Genomic DNA, 23,133 nt, shown 5'->3' with positions numbered 1-23,133 from the left:
TCAAATCCATGCGAAACAAATGGTTTAGCTTCAAATACTTGCGATATAAATGATTTTGATTCAACTGCATGAGAAACAAACAAGTTATATTCAAATCCATGCGAAACACGAGATTTAGATTCAAATCAATGCCGAGTAGAAGTTTTAGCTTCAGATCCACGCGAAACAAATGATTTAACTTCAAATACTTGCGATATAATCGATATAGCTTCAAATGCATGCGAAACAAACGAGTTAGATTCACATTCATTCACGACACATGATTTAGCTTCAAATCAATGCGAAGTAGGAGTTTTAGCTTCACATCCAAGCGAAACAAATGATTTAGGTTCAAATACTTGCGATATGAATGGTTTATATTCAACTGCATGCGAAACAAATGATTTAGCTTCAAATACTTGCGATATAAATGATTTAGCTTCAACTGGTAGCGAAAGAAACGAGTTAGCTTCAAATCCATGCGAAACACATGATTTGTTTTCAAAGCAATGCGAAGTAGAATGTTTAGCTTCAAAACCATGCGAAACCAATGATTTAGATTCAAATACTTGCGATATAAATGATTTAGATTCAACTGCGTGCGAAACAAACAAGATAGATTCAAATCCATGCGAAACACGAGATTTAGATTCAAATAAATGACGAGTAGAAGTTTTAGCTTCAAATCCATGCGACACAAATGATTTAGTTTCAAATCAATGCGAGGTATAAGCTTTGGCTTCAAATCCAAGCGAAACAAACGATTTAGCTTCAAATCAATACGGAGTAGAAGTTTTAGCCACAAATCCAAGCGAAACAAATGATTTAGCTTCAAATACTTGCGATATAAATGATTTAGATTCAACTGCATGCGAAACAATCGAGTTAGATTCAAATCCATGCGAAACACATGACAAAGCTTCAAATCAGTGCGAGGTAGAAGGTTTTTCCTTCAAATCCATGCGAAACAAACGAGTTAGCTTCACAGTCATTCGAAACACGTGATTTAGCTTCAAATCAATGCGGAGTAGAAGGTTTACCTTCAAATCCATGCGAAACAAACGAGTTAGCTTCACAGTCATTCGAAACACGTGATTTAGCTTCAAATCAATGCGGAGTAGAAGGTTTATCTTCAAATCCATGCGAAACAAATGATTTAGCTTGAAATACTTGCGACATAAACGATTTAGCTTCAACTGGAAGCGAAACAAGCGAGTTAGTTTCTAACTCATGCGAAACACATGATTTAACTTCAAATCCACGCGGAGTAGAAGGTTTAGCTTCAAATCCATGCGAAACAAATGATTTAGCTTCAAATACTTGCGGTATAAACGATATAGCTACAAATGCATTCGAAACAAACTAGTTAGATTCACATTCATTCGAAACACATGATTTAGCTTCTAATCAATGAGAAGTAGAAGGTTTAGCTTCAAATCCATGCGAAGCAAATGATTTAGCTTCAAATACCAGCGATATTAATGATTTAGCTTCAACTGCATGCAAAACAATCGAGTTAGATTCAAATCCATGCGAAACACATGACAAAGCTACAAATCAGTGCGAGGTAGAAGGTTTACCTTCAAATCCATGCGAAACAAACGAGTTAGCTTCACAGTCATTCGAAACACGTGATTTAGCTTCAAATCAATGCGGAGTAGAAGGTTTATCTTCAAATCCATGCGAAACAAATGATTTAGCTTGAAATACTTGCGACATAAACGATTTAGCTTCAACTGGAAGCGAAACAGGCGAGTTAGTTTCTAACTCATGCGAAACACATGATTTAACTTCAAATCCACGCGGAGTAGAAGGTTTAGCTTCAAATCCATGCGAAACAAATGATTTAGCTTCAAATACTTGCGGTATAAACGATATAGCTTCAAATGCATTCGAAACAAACTAGTTAGATTCACATTCATTCGAAACACATGATTTAGCTTCAAATCAATGAGAAGTAGAAGGTTTAGCTTCAAATCCATGCGAAACAAATGATTTAGCTTCAAATACCAGCGATATAAATGATTTAGCTTCAACTGCATGCAAAACAATCGAGTTAGATTCAAATCCATGCGAAACACATGACAAAGCTTCAAATCAGTGCGAGGTAGAAGGTTTACCTTCAAATCCATGCGAAACAAACGAGTTAGCTTCACAGACATTCGAAACACGTGATTTAGCTTCAAATCAATGCGGAGTAGAAGGTTTATCTTCAAATCCATGCGAAACAAATGATTTAGCTTGAAATACTTGCGACATAAACGATTTAGCTTCAACTGGAAGCGAAACAAGCGAGTTAGTTTCTAACTCATGCGAAACACATGATTTAACTTCAAACCCACGCGGAGTAGAAGGTTTAGCTTCAAATCCATGCGAAACAAATGATTTAGCTTCAAATACTTGCGGTATAAACGATATAGCTTCAAATGCATTCGAAACAAACTAGTTAGATTCACATTCATTCGAAACACATGATTTAGCTTCAAATCAATGAGAAGTAGAAGGTTTACTTCAAATCCATGCGGAACAAATGATTTAGCTTCAAATACTAGCGATATAAATGATTTAGCTTCAAATACTTGCAGTATAAACGATATAGCTTCAGATGCATGCGAAGCAAACTAGTTAGATTCACATTCATTCAAAACACATTATTTAGCTTCAAATCAATGCGTTGTAGAAGGTTTACTTCAAATCCATGCGAAACAAATGATTAAGCTTCAAATACTAGCGATATAAATGATTTAGCTTCAACTGGAATCGAGACAAACGAGTTAGCTTCACATTCATGCGAAACACATGATTTAGCTTCAATTCAATGCGAGGTATAAGCTTCGGCTTCAAATCCATGCGAAACAAATGATTTAGCTTCAAATACTTACGATTTAAATGATATAGCTACAAATGCATGAGAAACAAACGAGTTAGCTACACATTCATTGGAAACACATGGTTTAGCTTCAAATCAATGCGAAGTAATAGGTTTAGCTTTAAATCCCAGCGAAACAAATGATATAGCTTCAAATGCTTGCGATATAAATGATTTAGATTCAACTACATGCGAAACAAACGCGTTAGCTTAAAATCCACGCGAAAAACATGATTTATCTTCCATGCATTGCGAAGCACAAGGTTTAGCTTCAAATCCATGCGAAACAAATGATTTAGCTTCAAATACTTGCGATATAAATGATTTAGCCTCAACTGGAAGCGAGACAAACGAGTTAGCTTCACTTTCACGCGAAACAAATGATTTAGCTTCAAACCAATGCGAAGTAGAAGGTTTAGCTTCAAATCCATGCGAAACAAATGATTTAGCTTCAATTCAATGCGAGGTATAAGCTTCGGCTTCAAATCCATGCGAAACAAACGATTTAGCTTCAAATACTTACGATTTAAATGATATAGCTACAAATGCATGAGAAACAAACGAGTTAGCTACACATTCATTGGAAACACATGGTTTAGCTTCAAATCAATGCGAAGTAATAGGTTTAGCTTTAAATCCCAGCGAAACAAATGATATACCTTCAAATGCTTGCGATATAAATGATTTAGATTCAACTACATGCGAAACAAACGCGTTAGCTTCAAATCCACGCGAAAAACATGATTTATCTTCCATGCATTGCGAAGCACAAGGTTTAGCTTCAAATCCATGCGAAACAAATGATTTAGCTTCAAATACTTGCGATATAAATGATTTAGCCTCAACTGGAAGCGAGACAAACGAGTTAGCTTCACTTTCACGCGAAACAAATGATTTAGCTTCAAACCAATGCGAAGTAGAAGGTTTAGCTTCAAATCCATGCGAAACAAATGATTTAGCTTCAAATACCAGCGATATAAATGATTTAGCTTCAAATACTTGCAGTATAAACGATATAGCTTCAAATGCATGCGAAGCAAACTAGTTAGATTCACATTCATTCAAAACACATTATTTAGCTTCAAATCAATGCGATGTAGAAGGTTTACTTCAAATCCATGCGAAACAAATGATTAAGCTTCAAATACTAGCGATATAAATGATTCAGCTCCAACTGGAATCGAGACAAACGAGTTAGCTTCACATTCATGCGAAACACATGATTTAGCTTCAATTCAATGCGAGGTATAAGCTTCGGCTTCAAATCCATGCGAAACAAATGATTTAGCTTCAAATACTTACGATTTAAATGATATAGCTACAAATGCATGAGAAACAAACGAGTTAGCTACACATTCATTGGAAACACATGGTTTAGCTTCAAATCAATGCGAAGTAATAGGTTTAGCTTTAAATCCCAGCGAAACAAATGATATAGCTTCAAATGCTTGCGATATAAATGATTTAGATTCAACTACATGCGAAACAAACGCGTTAGCTTCGAATCCACGCGAAAAACATGATTTATCTTCCATGCATTGCGAAGCACAAGGTTTAGCTTCAAATCCATGCGAAACAAATGATTTAGCTTCAAATACTTGCGATATAAATGATTTAGCCTCAACTGGAAGCGAGACAAACGAGTTAGCTTCACTTTCACGCGAAACAAATGATTTAGCTTCAAACCAATGCGAAGTAGAAGGTTTAGCTTCAAATTCATGCGAAACAAATGATTTAGCTTCAAATACTTGCAAAAATAAATGATTTAGCTTCAACTGGAAGCGAAACAAGCGAGTTAGTTTCTAACCCATGCGAAACACATGATATAACTTCTAATCAATGCGGAGTAGAAGGTTTAGCTTCAAATCCATGCGAAACAAATGATTCAGGTTCAAATACTTGCGATATAAATGATTTAGCTTCAATTGGAAGCGAATCAAGCGAGTTAGCTTCTCATCCATGCGAAACAAATGATTTAGCTACACATACTTGCGGTATAAATGATATAGCTTCAAATGCATGCGAAACAAACTAGTTAGATTCACATTCATTCGAAACACATTATTTAGCTTCAAATCAATGCGATGTAGAAGGTTTACTTCAAATCCATGCGGAACAAATGATTTAGCTTCAAATACTAGCGATATAAATGATTTAGCTTCAAATACTTGCGATATATATGATTAATATTCAACTGGACGCGAAACAAACGAGTTAGCTTCTAAACCACGCGAAACACATGATTTAACTTCTGATCAATGCGGAGTAGAAGGTTTAGCTTCAAATCCATGCGAAACAAATGATTTAGCTTCAAATACTTGCAAAAATAAATGATTTAGCTTCAACTGGAAGCGAAACAAGCGAGTTAGTTTCTAACCCATGCGAAACACATGATATAACTTCTAATCAATGCGGAGTAGAAGGGTTAGCTTCAAATCCATGCGAAACAAATGATTCAGGTTCAAATACTTGCGATATAAATGATTTAGCTTCAACTGCATGCGAAACAATCGAGTTAGATTCAAATCCATACGAAACACATGACAAAGCTTCAAATCAGTGCGAGGTAGAAGGTTTACCTTCAAATCCATGCGAAACAAACGAGTTAGCTTCACAGTCATTCGAAACACGTGATTTAGCTTCAAATCAATGCGGAGTAGAAGGTTTACCTTCAAATCCATGCGAAACAAACGGGTTAGCTTCACAGTCATTCGAAACACGTGATTTTGCTTCAAATCAATGCGGAGTAGAAGGTTTATCTTCAAATCCATGCGAAACAAATGATTTAGCTTGAAATACTTGCGACATAAACGATTTAGCTTCAACTGGAAGCGAAACAAGCGAGTTAGTTTCTAACTCATGCGAAACACATGATTTAACTTCAAATCCACGCGGAGTAGAAGGTTTAGCTTCAAATCCATGCGAAACAAATGATTCAGGTTCAAATACTTGCGATATAAATGATTTAACTTCAACTGCATGCGAAACAATCGAGTTAGATTCAAATCCATGCGAAACACATGACAAAGCTTCAAATCAGTGCGAGGTAGAAGGTTTACCTTCAAATCCAGGCGAAACAAACGAGTTAGCTTCACAGTCATTCGAAACACGTGATATAGCTTCAAATCAATGCGGAGTAGAAGGTTTATCTTCAAATCCATGCGAAACAAATGATTTAGCCTGAAATACTTGCGACATAAATGATTTAGCTTCAACTGGAAGCGAAACAGGCGAGTTAGTTTCTAACTCATGCGAAACACATGATTTAACTTCAAATCCACGCGGAGTAGAAGGTTTAGCTTCAAATCTATGCGAAACAAATGATTTAGCTTCAAATACTTGCGACATAATTGAATTTGCTTGAACTGGAAGCGAAACAAGCGAGTTAGTTTCTAACCCATGCGAAACACATGATTTAACATCAAATCCACGAGGAGAAGAAGGTTTAGCTTCAAATCCATGCGAAACAAATGATTTAGCTTGAAATACTTGCGACATAAACGATTTAGCTTCAACTGGAAGCGAAACAAGCGAGTTAGTTTCTAACTCATGCGAAACACATGATTTAACTTCAAATCCACGCGGAGTAGAAGGTTTAGCTTCAAATCCATGCGAAGCAAATGATTTAGCTTCAAATACTTGCGGTATAAACGATATAGCTTCAAATGCATTCGAAACAAACTAGTTAGATTCACATTCATTCGAAACACATGATTTAGCTTCAAATCAATGAGAAGTAGAAGGTTTAGCTTCAAATCCATGCGAAACAAATGATTTAGCTTCAAATACCAGCGATATAAATGATTTAGCTTCAACTGCATGCAAAACAATCGAGTTAGATTCAAATCCATGCGAAACACATGACAAAGCTTCAAATCAGTGCGAGGTAGAAGGTTTACCTTCAAATCCATGCGAAACAAACGAGTTAGCTTCACAGTCATTCGAAACACGTGATATAGCTTCAAATCAATGCGGAGTAGAAGGTTTATCTTCAAATCCATGCGAAACAAATGATTTAGCTTGAAATACTTGCGACATAATTGAATTTGCTTCAACTGGAAGCGAAACAAGCGAGTTAGTTTCTAACCCATGCGAAACACATGATTTAACTTCAAATCCACGAGGAGAAGAAGGTTTAGCTTCAAATCCATGCGAAACAAATGATTTAGCTTCAAATACTTGCGATATAAATGATTTAGCTTCAACTGGAGGCGAAACAAGCGAGTTAGTTTCTAACTCATGCGAAACACATGATTTAACTTCAAATCCACGCGGAGTAGTAGGTTTAGCTTCAAATCCATGCGAAACAAATGATTTAGCTTCAAATACTTGCGATATAAATGATTTATCTTCAACTGGAAGCGAATCAAGCGAGTTTGCTTCTAAACCATGCGAAACACATGATTTAACTTCTAATCAATCCGGAGTAGAAGGTTTAGCTTCAAATCCATGCGAAACAAATGATTTAGCTTCAAATACTTGCGACATAAATGAATTAGCTTCAACTGGAAGCGAAACAAGCGAGTTAGGTTCTAATCTATGCGAAACACATGATTTATCTTCAAAGCAACGCGAAGTAGAAGGTTTAGCTTCAAATCCATCCGAAACAAATGATTTAGATACAAATACTTGCGGTATAAACGATATAGCTTCAAATGCATGCGAAACAAACTAGTAAGATTCACATTCATTCGAAACACATTATTTAGCTTCAAATCAATGCGACGTAGTAGGTTTACTTCAAATCCATCCGAAACAAATGTTTTAGCTTCAAGTACTAGCGATATAAATGATTTAGCTCCAACTGGAAGCGAAACATGCGAGTTAGCTTCAAATCCATGCGAAACAAATGATTTAGCTTCAAGTACTTGCGATATAAACGATATATGCTTCAAATGCATGCGAAACAAACGAGTTAGCTTCACATTCATTCGAAACACATGATTTAGCTTCAAATCATTGCGAGGTAAAAGCTTTGGCTTCAAATCCATTCGAAACAAATGATTTAGCTTCAAATACTTGTGATAAAAATGATTTAGATTCAACTGCATGCGAAACAAACAACTTAGATTCACATTCATTCGAAACACATGATTTAGCTTAAAATCAATGCGAAGTAGAAGATTTAGCTTCAAATCCAAGCGAAACAAATGATTTTAGTTCAAATACTTGCGATATAAATGATTTAGATTCAACTGCATGCGAAACAAACACGTTAGATTCACATCCATGCGAAAAACGAGATTTAGATTTAAATCAATGCGGAGTAAAAGTTTTATCTACAAATCCATGCGAGACAAATGATTTAGCTTCAAATACTTGCGATATAAACGATATAGCTTCAAATGCATGCGATACAAACGAGTTAGCTTCACATTCATTCGAAACATATGACTTAGGTTCTAATCAATGCGAAGTAGATGGTTTAGCTTCAAATCCATGTGAAACAAATGATTTAGCTTCAAATACTTGCGATATAAATGATTTAGCTTTAACTGGAAGCGAAACGAGCGAGTTAGCTTCAAATCCATGCGAAACACATGATTTGTCTTCAAAGGAATACGAAGTAGAAGGTTTAGCTTCAAATCCATACGAAACAAATAATTTAACATCAAATACTGGCGATATAAATGATATAGCTTCAATTGGAAACGAAACAATCGAGTTAGCTTCTAATCCATGCGAAACAAATAATTTAGTTTCAAATACTTGCGATATAAACGATATAGCTTCAAATGCATGCGAAACAAACGAGTTAGCTTCACAGTCATTCGAAACACATGATTTAGCTTCAAATCAATGCGAAGTAGAAGGTTTAGCTTCAAATCCAAACGAAACAAATAATATAGCTTCAAGTACTTGCGATTTAATTGATTTAGATTCAACTGCATGCGACACAAACGAGATAGCTTCAAATCCACGCAAAACACATTATTTATCTTCCATGCATTGCGAAGTAGAAGGTTTAGCTTCAAACCCATGAGAAACAAATGATTTAGCTTCAAATACTTGCGATATAAATGATTTAGCTTCAACTGGAAGCGATACAATCGAGTTAGATTCAAATCCACGCGAAACACATGATTTATCTTCGAAGCAATGCGAAGTAGAAGGTTTAGCTTCAAATCCAAGCGAAACAAATAATAAAGCTTCAAATACTTGCGATATAAATGATTTAGAATCAACTGCATGCGAAACAAACGAGTTAGCTTCAAATCCACGCAATACACATGATTTATCTTCCATGCAATGCGAAGTAGATGGTTTTGCTTAAAATCCATGCGAAACAAATGATTTAGCTTCAAATACTTGCGATATAAATGATTTAGCTTCAACTGGAAGCGAGAGAAACGAGCTAGCTTCACATTCATGCGAAACACATGATTTTCCTTCAAATCAATACGAGGTAAAAGCTTTGGCTTCAAATCCATGCGAAACAAATGATTTAGCTTCAAATACTTGCGATATAAATGATTTAGATTCAACTGCATGCGAAACAAACGAGTTAGCTTCACAGTCATTCGAAACACATGATTTAGCTTCAAATCCATGCGAAGTGGAAGATTTAGCATCAAATCCATGCGAAACAAATGATTTTGCTTCAAATACTTGCGATATAAATGATTTAGATTCAACTGCATGCGAAACAAACAACTTAGATTCACATTCATTCGAAACACATGGTTTAGCTTCAAATCCATGCGAAGTAGAAGATTTAGCTTCAAATCCAAGCGGAACAAATGATTTAGCTTCAAATACTTGCGATAAAAATGATTTAGATTCAACTGCATGCGAATCAATCGAGTTAGATTCAAATCCACGCGAAACACATGACAAAGCTTCAAATCAGTGCGAGGTAGAAGGTTTAGCTTCAAATCCGTGCGAAACAAATGATTTAGCTTCAAATACTTGCGCTATATATGATTTAGCATCAACTGGAAGCGAAACAATCGAGTTAGATTCAAATCCACGCGAAACACATGATTTATCTTCCAAGCAATGCGAAGTAGAAGGTTTAGCTTCAAATCCATGCGAAACAAATGATTTAGCTTCAAGTACTAGCGATATAAATGATTTAGCTCCAACTGGAAGCGAAACATGCGAGTTAGCTTCAAATCCATGCGAAACAAATGATTTAGCTTCACGTACTTGCGATATAAACGATATATGCTTCAAATGCATGCGAAACAAACGAGTTAGCTTCACGTTCATTCGAAACACATGATTTAGCTTCAAATCCAAGCGAAGTAGAAGATTTAGCTTCAAATCCATGCGAAACAAATGATTTTGCTTCAAATACTTGCGATATAAACGATATATCTTCAAATGCATGAGAAACAAACGAGTTAGCTTCACAGTCATTCGAAACACACGATTTAGCTTCAAATCAATGCGAAGTAGAAGGTTTAGCTTCAAATCCATGCGAAACAAATGATTTAGCTCCAAGTACTTGCGATATAAATGATATAGCTTCAACTGGAAGCGAGACAAACGAGTTAGCTTCACATTCATGCGAAAACACATGATTTATATTCAAAGCAACGCGAAGTAGAAGGATTAGCTTCAAATCCATGCGAAACAAATGGTTTAGCTTCAAGTACTAGCGATATAAATGACTTAGCTCCAACTGGAAGCGAGACATGCGAGTTAGCTTCAAATCCATGCGAAGTAGAAGATTTAGATTCAAATCCAAGCGAAACAAATGATTTAGCTTCAAATACTTGCGATATAAACGATATAGCTTCAAATGCATGCGAAACAAACGAGTTAGCTTCACAGTCATTCGAAACACATGATTTATCTTCAAATCAATGCGAAGTAGAAGGTTTAGCCTCAAATCCATGCGAAACAAATGATTTACCTTCAAATACTAGCGATATAAATGATTTAGCTTCAAGTGGAAGCGAAACAAGCGAGTTAGATTTTAATCCATGCCAAACAAACGAGTTAGCTTCACAGTCATTCGAAACACATGATTTAGCTTCAAATCAATGCGAGGTAAAATCTTTGGCTTCAAATCCATGCGAAACAAATGATTTAGCTTCAAAACCTTGCGATATAAATGATTTAGATTCAGCTGCATGCGAAACAAACAACTTAGATTCACATTCATTCGAAACACATGATTTAGCTTCAAATCAATGCGAAGTAGAAGATTTAGCTTCAAATCCAAGCGAAACAAATGATTTTGCTTCAAATACTTGCGATATAAATGATTTAGAATCAACTGCATGCGAAACAAACGAGTTAGATTCAAATCCATGCGAAAAAAGAGATTTAGAATTAAAATCAATGCGGTGTAGAAGTTTTAGCTTCAAATCCTTGCGAAACAAGTGATTTAGCTTCAAATACTTGCGATATAAACGATATAGCTTCAAATTCATGCGAAACATACGAGTTAGCTTCAAATCCATGCGTAACACATGATTTATCTTCAAAGCAACGCGGAGTAGAGGGATTAGCTTCAAATCCATGCGAAACAAATGATTTAGCTACAAACACTTGCGGTATAAATGATTTAGCTTCAACTGGAAGTGAAACAAGCGAGTTAGCTTCAAATCCATGCGAAACACATGATTTATCTTCAAAGCGACGCGAAGTAGGAGGTTTAGCTTCAAATCCATGCGAAACTAATGATTTGGCTTCAAATACTTGCGATATAAACGATATAGCTTCAAATGCATGCGAAACAAACGAGTTAGCTTCACAGTCATTCGAAACACATGATTTAGCTTCAAATCAATGCGAAGTAGAAGATTTAGCATCGAATCAATGCGAAGTAGAAGGTTTAGCTTCAAATCCTTGCGAAACAAATGATTTAGCTTCAAATACTTGCGATATAAACGATATAGCTTCAAATTCATGCGAAACAAACGAGTTAGCTTCACAGTCATTCGAAACACATGATTTAGCTTCAAATCAATGCGAAGTAGAAGGTTTAGCTTCAAATCCATGCGAAACAAATGATTTAGCTTCAAAACCTTGCGATATAAATGATTTAGATTCAACTGCATGCGAAACAAACAACTTAGATTCACATTCATTCGAAACACATGATTTAGCATCAAATCCATGCGAAGTAGAAGATTTAGCTTCAAATCCAAGCGAAACAAATAATTTTGCTTTAAATACTTGCGATATAAATGATTTAGATTCAACTGCATGCGAAACAAACGAGTTAGCTTCACAGTCATTCGAAACACATGATTTAACTTCAAAGCAATGCGAAGTAGAAGGTTTAGCTTCAAATCAATGCGAAGTAGAAGGTTTAGCTTCAAATCAATGCGAAGTAGAAGGTTTAGCTTCAAATCAATGCGAAGTAGAAGGTTTAGCTTCAAATCAATGCGAAGTAGAAGCTTTAGCTTCAAATCCATGCGAAACAATTGATTTAGCTTCAAGTACTTGCGATATAAATGATTTAGCTTCAACTGGAAGCGAGACAAACGAGTTAGCTTCACATTCATGCGAAAACACATGATTTATCTTCAAAGCAACGCGAAGTAGAAGGATTAGCTTCCAATCCATGTGAAACAAATGGTTTTGATTCAAGTACTAGCGATATAAATGACTTAGCTCCAACTGGAAGCGAGACATGCGAGTTAGCTTCAAATCCATGCGAAGTAGAAGATTTAGATTCAAATCCAAGCGAAACAAATGATTTAGCTTCAAATACTTGCGATATAAACGATATAGCTTCAAATGCATGCGAAACAAACGAGTTAGCTTCACAGTCATTCGAAACACATGATTTATCTTCAAATCAATGCGAAGTAGAAGGTTTAGCCTCAAATCCATGCGAAACAAATGATTTACCTTCAAATACTAGCGATATAAATGATTTAGCTTCAAGTGGAAGCGAAACAAGCGAGTTAGATTTTAATCCATGCCAAACAAACGAGTTAGCTTCACAGTCATTCGAAACACATGATTTAGCTTCAAATCAATGCGAGGTAAAATCTTTGGCTTCAAATCCATGCGAAACAAATGATTTAGCTTCAAAACCTTGCGATATAAATGATTTAGATTCAACTGCATGCGAAACAAACAACTTAGATTCACATTCATTCGAAACACATGATTTAGCTTCAAATCAATGCGAAGTAGAAGATTTAGCTTCAAATCCAAGCGAAACAAATGATTTTGCTTCAAATACTTGCGATATAAATGATTTAGATTCAACTGCATGCGAAACAAACGAGTTAGATTCAAATCCATGCGAAAAAAGAGATTTAGAATTAAAATCAATGCGGTGTAGATGTTTTAGCTTCAAATCCTTGCGAAACAAGTGATTTAGCTTCAAATACTTGCGATATAATCGATATAGCTTCAAATTCATGCGAAACATACGAGTTAGCTTCAAATCCATGCGTAACACATGATTTATCTTCAAAGCAACGCGGAGTAGAGGGATTAGCTTCAAATCCATGCGAAACAAATGATTTAGCTTCAAACACTTGCGGTATAAATGATTTAGCTTCAACTGGAAGTGAAACAAGCGAGTTAGCTTCAAATCCATGCGAAACACATGATTTATCTTCAAAGCGACGCGAAGTAGGAGGTTTAGCTTCAAATCCATGCGAAACTAATGATTTGGCTTCAAATACTTGCGATATAAACGATATAGCTTCAAATGCATGCGAAACAAACGAGTTAGCTTCACAGTCATTCGAAACACATGATTTAGCTTCAAATCAATGCGAAGTAGAAGATTTAGCTTCAAATCAATGCGAAGTAGAAGGTTTAGCTTCAAATCAATGCGAAGTAGAAGGTTTAGCTTCAAATCAATGCGAAGTAGAAGCTTTAGCTTCAAATCCATGCGAAACAATTGATTTAGCTTCAAGTACTTGCGATATAAATGATTTAGCTTCAACTGGAAGCGAGACAAACGAGTTAGCTTCACATTCATGTTAAAACACATGATTTATCTTCAAAGCAACGCGAAGTAGAAGGATTAGCTTCCAATCCATGTGAAACAAATGGTTTTGATTCAAGTACTAGCGATATAAATGACTTAGCTCCAACTGGAAGCGAGACATGCGAGTTAGCTTCAAATCCATGCGAAGTAGAAGATTTAGCTTCAAATCCAAGCGAAACAAATGATTTAGCTTCAAATACTTGCGATATAAACGATATAGATTCAACTGCATGCGAAACAAACGAGTTAGCTACAAATCCACGGGAAACACATGATTTATCTTCCAAGCAATGCAAAGTAGAAGGTTTAGCTTCAAATCCATGCGAAACAAACGATTTACATTCAAATACTAGCGATATAAATGATTTAGGAACAACTGGAAGCGAAACAAGCGAGTTAAGTTCTAATCCATGCGAAACAAATGATTTAGCTTCAAATACTTGCGATATAAACGATATAGCTTCAAATGCATGCGAAACAAACGAGTTAGCTTCACATTCATTCGGAACACATGATTTAGCTTCACATCAATGCGAAGAAGAAGGTTTAGCTTCAAATCCAAGCGAAACAAATGATTTTGCTTCAAATACTTGGGATATAAATGATTTAGATTCAACTGCATGCGAAACAAACAAGTTAGATTCAAATCCATGCAAAACACGAGATTTAGATTCAAATCAATGCCGAGTACAAGTTTTAGCTTCAAATCCATGCGAAACAAATGATTTAGCTTGAAATACTTGCGATATAAATGATTTAGATTCAACTGCATGCGAAACAAACAAGTTAGATTCAAATCCATGCAAAACCCCGAGATTTATATTCAAATCAATGCCGAGTAGAAGTTTTAGCTTCAAATCCATGCGAAACAAATGATTTAGCTTCAAATAATTGCGATATAAACGTTATAGCTTCAAATGCATGCGAAACAAATGATTTAGCTTCAAATACTTGCGACATAAATGATTTAGCTTCAACTGGAAGCGAGACAAACGAGTTAGCTTCAAATCCATGCGAAACACATGATTTATGTTCAAAAGCAATGCGAAGTAGAAGGTTTAGCTTCAAATCCGTGCGAAACAAATAATTTAGCTTCAAATCAATGCGGAGTAGAAGGTTTAGCTTCAACTGCATACGAAACACATGATGTAGCTTCAAAACAATGCGGAGTAGAAGGTTTAGCTTCAAATCTATAAGAAACAAATGATTTATTATCAAATGCTTGCGACATAAATGATTTAGCTCCAACTGCATGCGAAACAAGTGATTTAGCTTCAAATACTTGCGATATAAACGATATAGCTTCAAATTCATGCGAAACATACGAGTTAGCTTCAAATCCATGCGTAACACATGATTTATCTTCAAAGCAACGCGGAGTAGAGGGATTAGCTTCAAATCCATGCGAAACAAATGATTTAGCTTCAAACACTTGCGGTATAAATGATTTAGCTTCACCTGGAAGTGAAACAAGCGAGTTAGCTTCAAATCCATGCGAAACACATGATTTATCTTCAAAGCGACGCGAAGTAGGAGGTTTAGCTTCAAATCCATGCGAAACTAATGATTTGGCTTCAAATACTTGCGATATAAACGATATAGCTTCAAATGCATGCGAAACAAACGAGTTAGCTTCACATTCATTCGGAACACATGATTTAGCTTCACATCAATGCGAAGAAGAAGGTTTAGCTTCAAATCCAAGCGAAACAAATGATTTTGCTTCAAATACTTGGGATATAAATGATTTAGATTCAACCGCATGCGAAACAAACAAGTTAGATTCAAATCCATGCAAAACACGAGATTTAGATTCAAATCAATGCCGAGTACAAGTTTTAGCTTCAAATCCATGCGAAACAAATGATTTAGCTTGAAATACTTGCGATATAAATGATTTAGATTCAACTGCATGCGAAACAAACAAATTAGATTCAAATCCATGCAAAACCCCGAGATTTATATTCAAATCAATGCCGAGTAGAAGTTTTAGCTTCAAATCCATGCGAAACAAATGATTTAGCTTCAAATACTTGCGATATAAACGTTATAGCTTCAAATGCATGCGAAACAAATGATTTAGCTTCAAATACTTGCGACATAAATGATTTAGCTTCAACTGGAAGCGAGACAAACGAGTTAGCTTCAAATCCATGCGAAACACATGATTTATGTTCAAAAGCAATGCGAAGTAGAAGGTTTAGCTTCAAATCCGTGCGAAACAAATAATTTAGCTTCAAATCAATGCGGAGTAGAAGGTTTAGCTTCAACTGCATACGAAACACATGATATAGCTTCAAAACAATGCGGAGTAGAAGGTTTAGCTTCAAATCTATAAGAAACAAATGATTTATTATCAAATGCTTGCGACATAAATGATTTAGCTCCAACTGCATGCGAAACAAAAGAGTTAGATTCAATTGTACGTGAAACACATGATTAAGCGTCCAATGCATACGAAACACATGATTTGGCTTCGAGTCAATGCGAAGTGAAATGTTTAGCATCAAATCCATGCGAAACAAATGATTTATATTCACATACTTGCGATATAAATGATTTATATTCAACTGCATGCGAAACAAACCAGTTAGCTTCAAATCCATGCGAAACACATGACTTTGCTTGAAATCAATGCGGAGTAGAAGTTTTAGCTTCAACTGCATGCGAAACACATGATTTATCCTTAAATCAATGCGAAGTAGAAGCTTTAGCTTCAAATCCATAAGAAACAAATGATTTAGCATCAAATGCTTGCGACATAAATGATTTAGCTTCAACTGCATGCGAAACAAAAGAGTTAGATTCAATTCCACATGAAACACATGATTAAGCGTCCAATGCATACGAAACACATGATTTGGCACGAGTCAATGCGAAGTGGAAGATTTAGCATCAAATCCATGCGATGTAGAAGGTTTAGCTTCAAATCTATGCGAAACAAATGCTTTTGCTTCAAATACTTGTGATATAAATGATTTAGCTTCAACTGTATGCGAACCAAACGAGTTAGCTTTTAATCAACGCGAAACGCGTGATTTAGCTTCGAATCAATGCGAAGTATAAGGTTTAGCTTCACATACATGCGAAACAAATGATTCTGCTTCAAATACTTGCGATATAAATGATTTACCACCAACCGGAAACGAAACAGGCGAGTTAGCTTCAAATCCAAGCGAAACTAATGATTTAGCTTCAAATCAATGCGGAATAGAAGGTGTAGCTTCAACTGCATGCGGAAAACATGACTTAGCTTCAAAACAATGCGGAGTAGAAGGTTTAGCTTCAAGTCCATGCGAAACATCCGACTTAGCCACAAATCAATGCGAGGTATAAGATTTAGCTTCAAATCAATGCGAAACAAATGATTTAGCTTTAAATCCATGCGAAAGAAATGATTTAGCTTCAAATACTTGCGATATAAATGATTTAGCTTCAACTGAAAGCGAAACAAACGAGTTAGCTTCAAATCCATGCGAAACACATGATTCATCTTCAAAAGCAATGCGAAGTAGAAGGTTTAGCTTCAAATCAATGCGGAATAGAAGGTTTATCTACAAATGCATTCGAAACACATGATTTAGATTCAAGTCGATGCGGAATAGATGGTTTAGATTCAAATCCATGCGAAAAAAATAACTTAGCTTCAAATACTTGCGATATTATTGATTTAGCTTCAACTGTATGCGAACCAAACGAGTTAGCTTTTAATCAACGCGAAACACGTGATTTAGCTTCAAATACATGTGATATAAATGATATAGCTTCAAATGCATGCGAAACCGTTGAGTTAGCTTCAAATCCATGCGAAACACATGACTAAGTTTCAAATCAATGCTAAGTAGAAGGTTTAGCTTCAAATCCACGCGAAACAAATGATTTAGATTCAAATACTTGCGATATAAACGTTATAGCTACAAATGCATGCGAAACAAACGAGTTAGCTTCACAGTCATTCGAAACACATGATTTAGCTTCAAATCCATGCGAAGTAGAAGATTTATCTTCAAATCCATGCGAAACAAATGATTTAACTTCAAATACTTGCGATATAAATGATTTAGCTTGAAAGGGAAGTGAAACAAGCGAGTTAGCTTCCAATCTATGCGAAACAAATGATTTAGCTTCAAGTAGTTGCGATATAAATGATTTAGCTTCAACTGGAAGCGAGACAAACGAGTTAGCTTCACATTCATACGAAAACACATGATTTATCTTCAAAGCAACGCGAAGTAGAAGGATTAGCTTCAAATCCATGCGAAACAAACGAGTTAGCTTCACGTTCAATCGAAACACATGAGTTAGCTTCAAATCAATGCGAAGTAGAAGGTTTAGCTTCAAATCCATGCGAAATAAATGATTTAGCTTCAAATACTTGGGACATAAACGATATAGCTTCAAATGCATGCGAAACAAACGAGTTAGCTTCACATTCATTCGAAACACATGATTTAGCTTCAAATCATTGCGAAGAAGATGGTTTAGCTTCAAATCCAAGAGAAACAGATGATTTTGCTTCAAATACTGCGATATAAATGATTTAGATTCAACTGCATGCGAAACAAACAAGTTAGATTCAAATCCATGCAAAACAGGAGATTTATATTCAAATCAATGCCGAGTAGAAGTTTTAGCTTCAAATCCATGCGAAACAAATGATTTAGCTTCAAATACTTGCGATATAAACGATATAGTTTTAACTCGAAGCGAAACAAGCGAGTTAGCTTCAAATCCATGCGAAACACATGATATGTCTTCAACGGAATACGAAGTAGAAGGTTTATCTTCAAATCCATGCGAAACAAATGATTTAACTTCAAATATTAGCGATATAAATGACACAGCTTCAACTTGAAGCGAAACAAGCGAGTTAGCTTCTAATCCATGCGAAACAAATGATTTAGCTTCAAATACTTGCGATATAAACGATATAGCTTCAAATGCATGCGAAAAAACGAGTTAGCTTCACATTCATTCGAAACACGCGATTTAGCTTCAAATCAATGCGAAGTATAAGATTGAGCTTCAAGTCCATGCGAAACAAATGATTTAGCTTCAAATACTTGAGATATAAATGATTTAGCTTCAACTGGAAGCGAATCAATGGAGTTAGATTCGAATCCACGCGAAACACATGATTTATCTTCCAAGCAATGCGAAGTAGAAGGTTTAGCTTCAAATCCATGCGAAACAAATGATTTATCTTCAAATACTTGCGGTATAAATGATTTAGCTTTAACTGGAAGCGGAACAAGCGAGTTTGCTTCAAATCCACGTGAAACACATGATTTACCTTCCAAGCAATGCGAAGTAGAAGGTTTGGCTTCAAGTCCGAACGAAACATATGATTTTGCTTCAAACACCTGCGATATAAATGATTTAGATTAAACTGCATGCGAAACAAACAAGTTAGTTTCAAATGCATGCCAAAGAAGAGATTTAGATTCAAATAAATGCGGGGTAGAAGTTTTAGCTTCAAATCCATGCGAAACACATGATTTATCTTCAAAGCGACGCGAAGTAGAAGGTTTAGCTTCAAATCCATGCGAAACAAATGATTTGGCTTCAAATACTTGCGATATATATGATTTAGCTTTAACTGGAAGCGGAACAAGCGAGTTAGCTTCAAATCCATGCGAGACACATGATTTGTCTTCAAAGGAATACGAAGTCGAAGGTTTATCTTCAAATCCATGCGAAACAAATGATTTAACTTCAAATACTAGCGATATAAATGATATAGCTTCAACTGGAAGCGAAACAAGCGAGTTAGCTTCTAATCCATGCGAAACAAATGATTTAACTTCAAATACTTGCGATATAAATGATTTAGCTTGAAAGGGAAGTGAAACAAGCGAGTTAGCTTCCAATCTATGCGAAACAAATGATTTAGCTTCAAGTACTTGCGATATAAATGATTTAGCTTCAACTGGAAGCGAGACAAACGAGTTAGCTTCACATTCATACGAAAACACATGATTTATCTTCAAAGCAACGCGAAGTAGAAGGATTAGCTTCAAATCCATGCGAAACAAACGAGTTAGCTTCACGTTCAATCGAAACACATGAGTTAGCTTCAAATCAATGCGAAGTAGAAGGTTTAGCTTCATATCCATGCGAAATAAATGATTTAGCTTCAAATACTTGGGACATAAACGATATAGCTTCAAATGCATGCGAAACAAACGAGTTAGCTTCACATTCATTCGAAACACATGATTTAGCTTCAAATCATTGCGAAGAAGATGGTTTAGCTTCAAATCCAAGAGAAACAGATGATTTTGCTTCAAATACTGCGATATAAATGATTTAGATTCAACTGCATGCGAAACAAACAAGTTAGATTCAAATCCATGCAAAACAGGAGATTTATATTCAAATCAATGCCGAGTAGAAGTTTTAGCTTCAAATCCATGCGAAACAAATGATTTAGCTTCAAATACTTGCGATATAAACGATATAGTTTTAACTCGAAGCGAAACAAGCGAGTTAGCTTCAAATCCATGCGAAACACATGATATGTCTTCAACGGAATACGAAGTAGAAGGTTTATCTTCAAATCCATGCGAAACAAATGATTTAACTTCAAATATTAGCGATATAAATGACACAGCTTCAACTTGAAGCGAAACAAGCGAGTTAGCTTCTAATCCATGCGAAACAAATGATTTAGCTTCAAATACTTGCGATATAAACGATATAGCTTCAAATGCATGCGAAAAAACGAGTTAGCTTCACATTCATTCGAAACACGCGATTTAGCTTCAAATCAATGCGAAGTATAAGATTGAGCTTCAAGTCCATGCGAAACAAATGATTTAGCTTCAAATACTTGAGATATAAATGATTTAGCTTCAACTGGAAGCGAATCAATGGAGTTAGATTCGAATCCACGCGAAACACATGATTTATCTTCCAAGCAATGCGAAGTAGAAGGTTTAGCTTCAAATCCATGCGAAACAAATGATTTATCTTCAAATACTTGCGGTATAAATGATTTAGCTTTAACTGGAAGCGGAACAAGCGAGTTAGCTTCAAATCCACGTGAAACACATGATTTATCTTCCAAGCAATGCGAAGTAGAAGGTTTGGCTTCAAGTCCGAACGAAACATATGATTTTGCTTCAAACACCTGCGATATAAATGATTTAGATTAAACTGCATGCGAAACAAACAAGTTAGTTTCAAATGCATGCCAAAGAAGAGATTTAGATTTAAATAAATGCGGGGTAGAAGTTTTAGCTTCAAATCCATGCGAAACACATGATTTATCTTCAAAGCGACGCGAAGTAGAAGGTTTAGCTTCAAATCCATGCGAAACAAATGATTTGGCTTCAAATACTTGCGATATATATGATTTAGCTTTAACTGGAAGCGGAACAAGCGAGTTAGCTTCAAATCCATGCGAGACACATGATTTGTCTTCAAAGGAATACGAAGTCGAAGGTTTATCTTCAAATCCATGCGAAACAAATGATTTAACTTCAAATACTAGCGATATAAATGATATAGCTTCAACTGGAAGCGAAACAAGCGAGTTAGCTTCTAATCCATGCGAAACAATTGATTTAGCTTCAAATACTTGCGATATAAACGATATAGCTTCAAATGCATGCGAAAAAACGAGTTAGCTTCACATTCATTCGAAACACACGATTTAGCTTCAAATCAATGCGAAGTATAAGATTGAGCTTCAAATCCATGCGAAACAAATGATTTAGCTTCAAATACTTGAGATATAAATGATTTAGCTTCAACTGGAAGCGAATCAATCGAGTTAGATTCGAATCCACGCGAAACACATGATTTATCTTCCAAGCAATGCCAAGTAGAAGGTTTAGCTTCAAATCCATGCGAAATAAATGATTTAGCTTCAAGTACTAGCGATATAAATGACTTAGCTCCAACTGGAAGCGAGACATGCGAGTTAGCTTCAAATCCATGCGAAACAAATGATTTACCTTCAAATACTTGCGATACAAACGATATAGCTTCAAATGCATGCGAAACAGACGAGTTAGCTTCACATTCATTCGAAACACATGATTTAGCTTCAAATCAATGCGAAGTAGAAGATTTAGCTTCAAATCCATGCGAAACAAATGATTTAGCTTCAAATACTTGCGATATAAATGATTTAGCTTCAACTGCATGCGAAACAATCGAGTTAGTTTCAAATCCACACGAAACACAAGACAAAGCTTCAAATCAGTGCGAGGTAGAAGCTTTAGCTTCAAATCCATGCGAAACAAATGATTTAGCTTCAAACACTTGCGATATAAATGATTTAGCTTCAACTGGAAGCGAAACAAGCGAGTTAGCTTCTAACCCATGCGAAACACATGATTTAACTTCAAATCAATGCGGAGTAGAAGGTTTAGCTTCAAATCCATGCGAAACAAATGATTTAGCTTCAAATCCATGCGAACCACGTGATTTAGCTTCAAATCAATGCGGAGTAGAGGGTTTATCTTCAAATCCATGCGAATCAAATGATTTAGCTTCAAATACCTGCGATATAAATGGTTTCGCTTCAACTGCATGCGAAACAATCGAGTTAGTTTCAAATCCACACGAAACACATGACAAAGCTTCAAATCAGTGCGAGGTAGAAGGTTTAGCTTCAAATCCATGCGAAACAAATGATTTAGCTTCAAACACTTGCGATATAAATGATTTAGCTTCAACTGGAAGCGAAACAAGCGAGTTAGCTTCTTACCCATGCGAAACACATGATTTAACTTCAAATTAATGCGGAGTAGAAGGTTTAGCTTCAAATCCATGCGAAACAAATGATTTAGCTTCAAATACATGCGATGTAAATGATTTAGCTTCAACTGGAAGCGAAACAAGCGAGTTAGCTTCTAACCCATGCGAAACACATGATTTAACTTCAAATCCACGCGGAGTAGAAGGTTTAGCTTCAAATCCATGCGAAACAAATGGTTTAGGTTCAAATACTTCCGATATAAATGATTTAGCTGCAACTGGAAGCGAAACAATCGAGTTAGATTCAAATCCACGCGAAACACATGATTTATCTTCCAAGCAATGCGAAGTAGAAGGTTTAGCTTCAAATCCATGCGAAACAAATGATTTAGCTTCAAATACTTGCGATATAAATGATTTAGATTCAACTGCATGCGTAACAATCGAGTTAGTTTCAAATCCACACGGAACACATGACAAAGCTTCAAATCAGTGCGAGGTAGAAGGTTTAGCTTCAAATCCATGCGAAACAAATGATATAGCTTCAAACACTTGCGATATAAATGATTTAGTTTCAACTGGAAGCGAGACAAGCGAGTTAGCTTCTATCCCATGCGAGACACATGATTTAACTTCAAATCAATGCGGAGTAGAATGTTTA

This window comes from Megalopta genalis, unplaced genomic scaffold (assembly GCF_051020955.1).
Source record: "Megalopta genalis isolate 19385.01 unplaced genomic scaffold, iyMegGena1_principal scaffold0373, whole genome shotgun sequence".
NCBI classification, from domain to species: domain Eukaryota; kingdom Metazoa; phylum Arthropoda; class Insecta; order Hymenoptera; family Halictidae; genus Megalopta; species Megalopta genalis.
Note: the sequence above shows the minus strand (reverse complement) of the source record.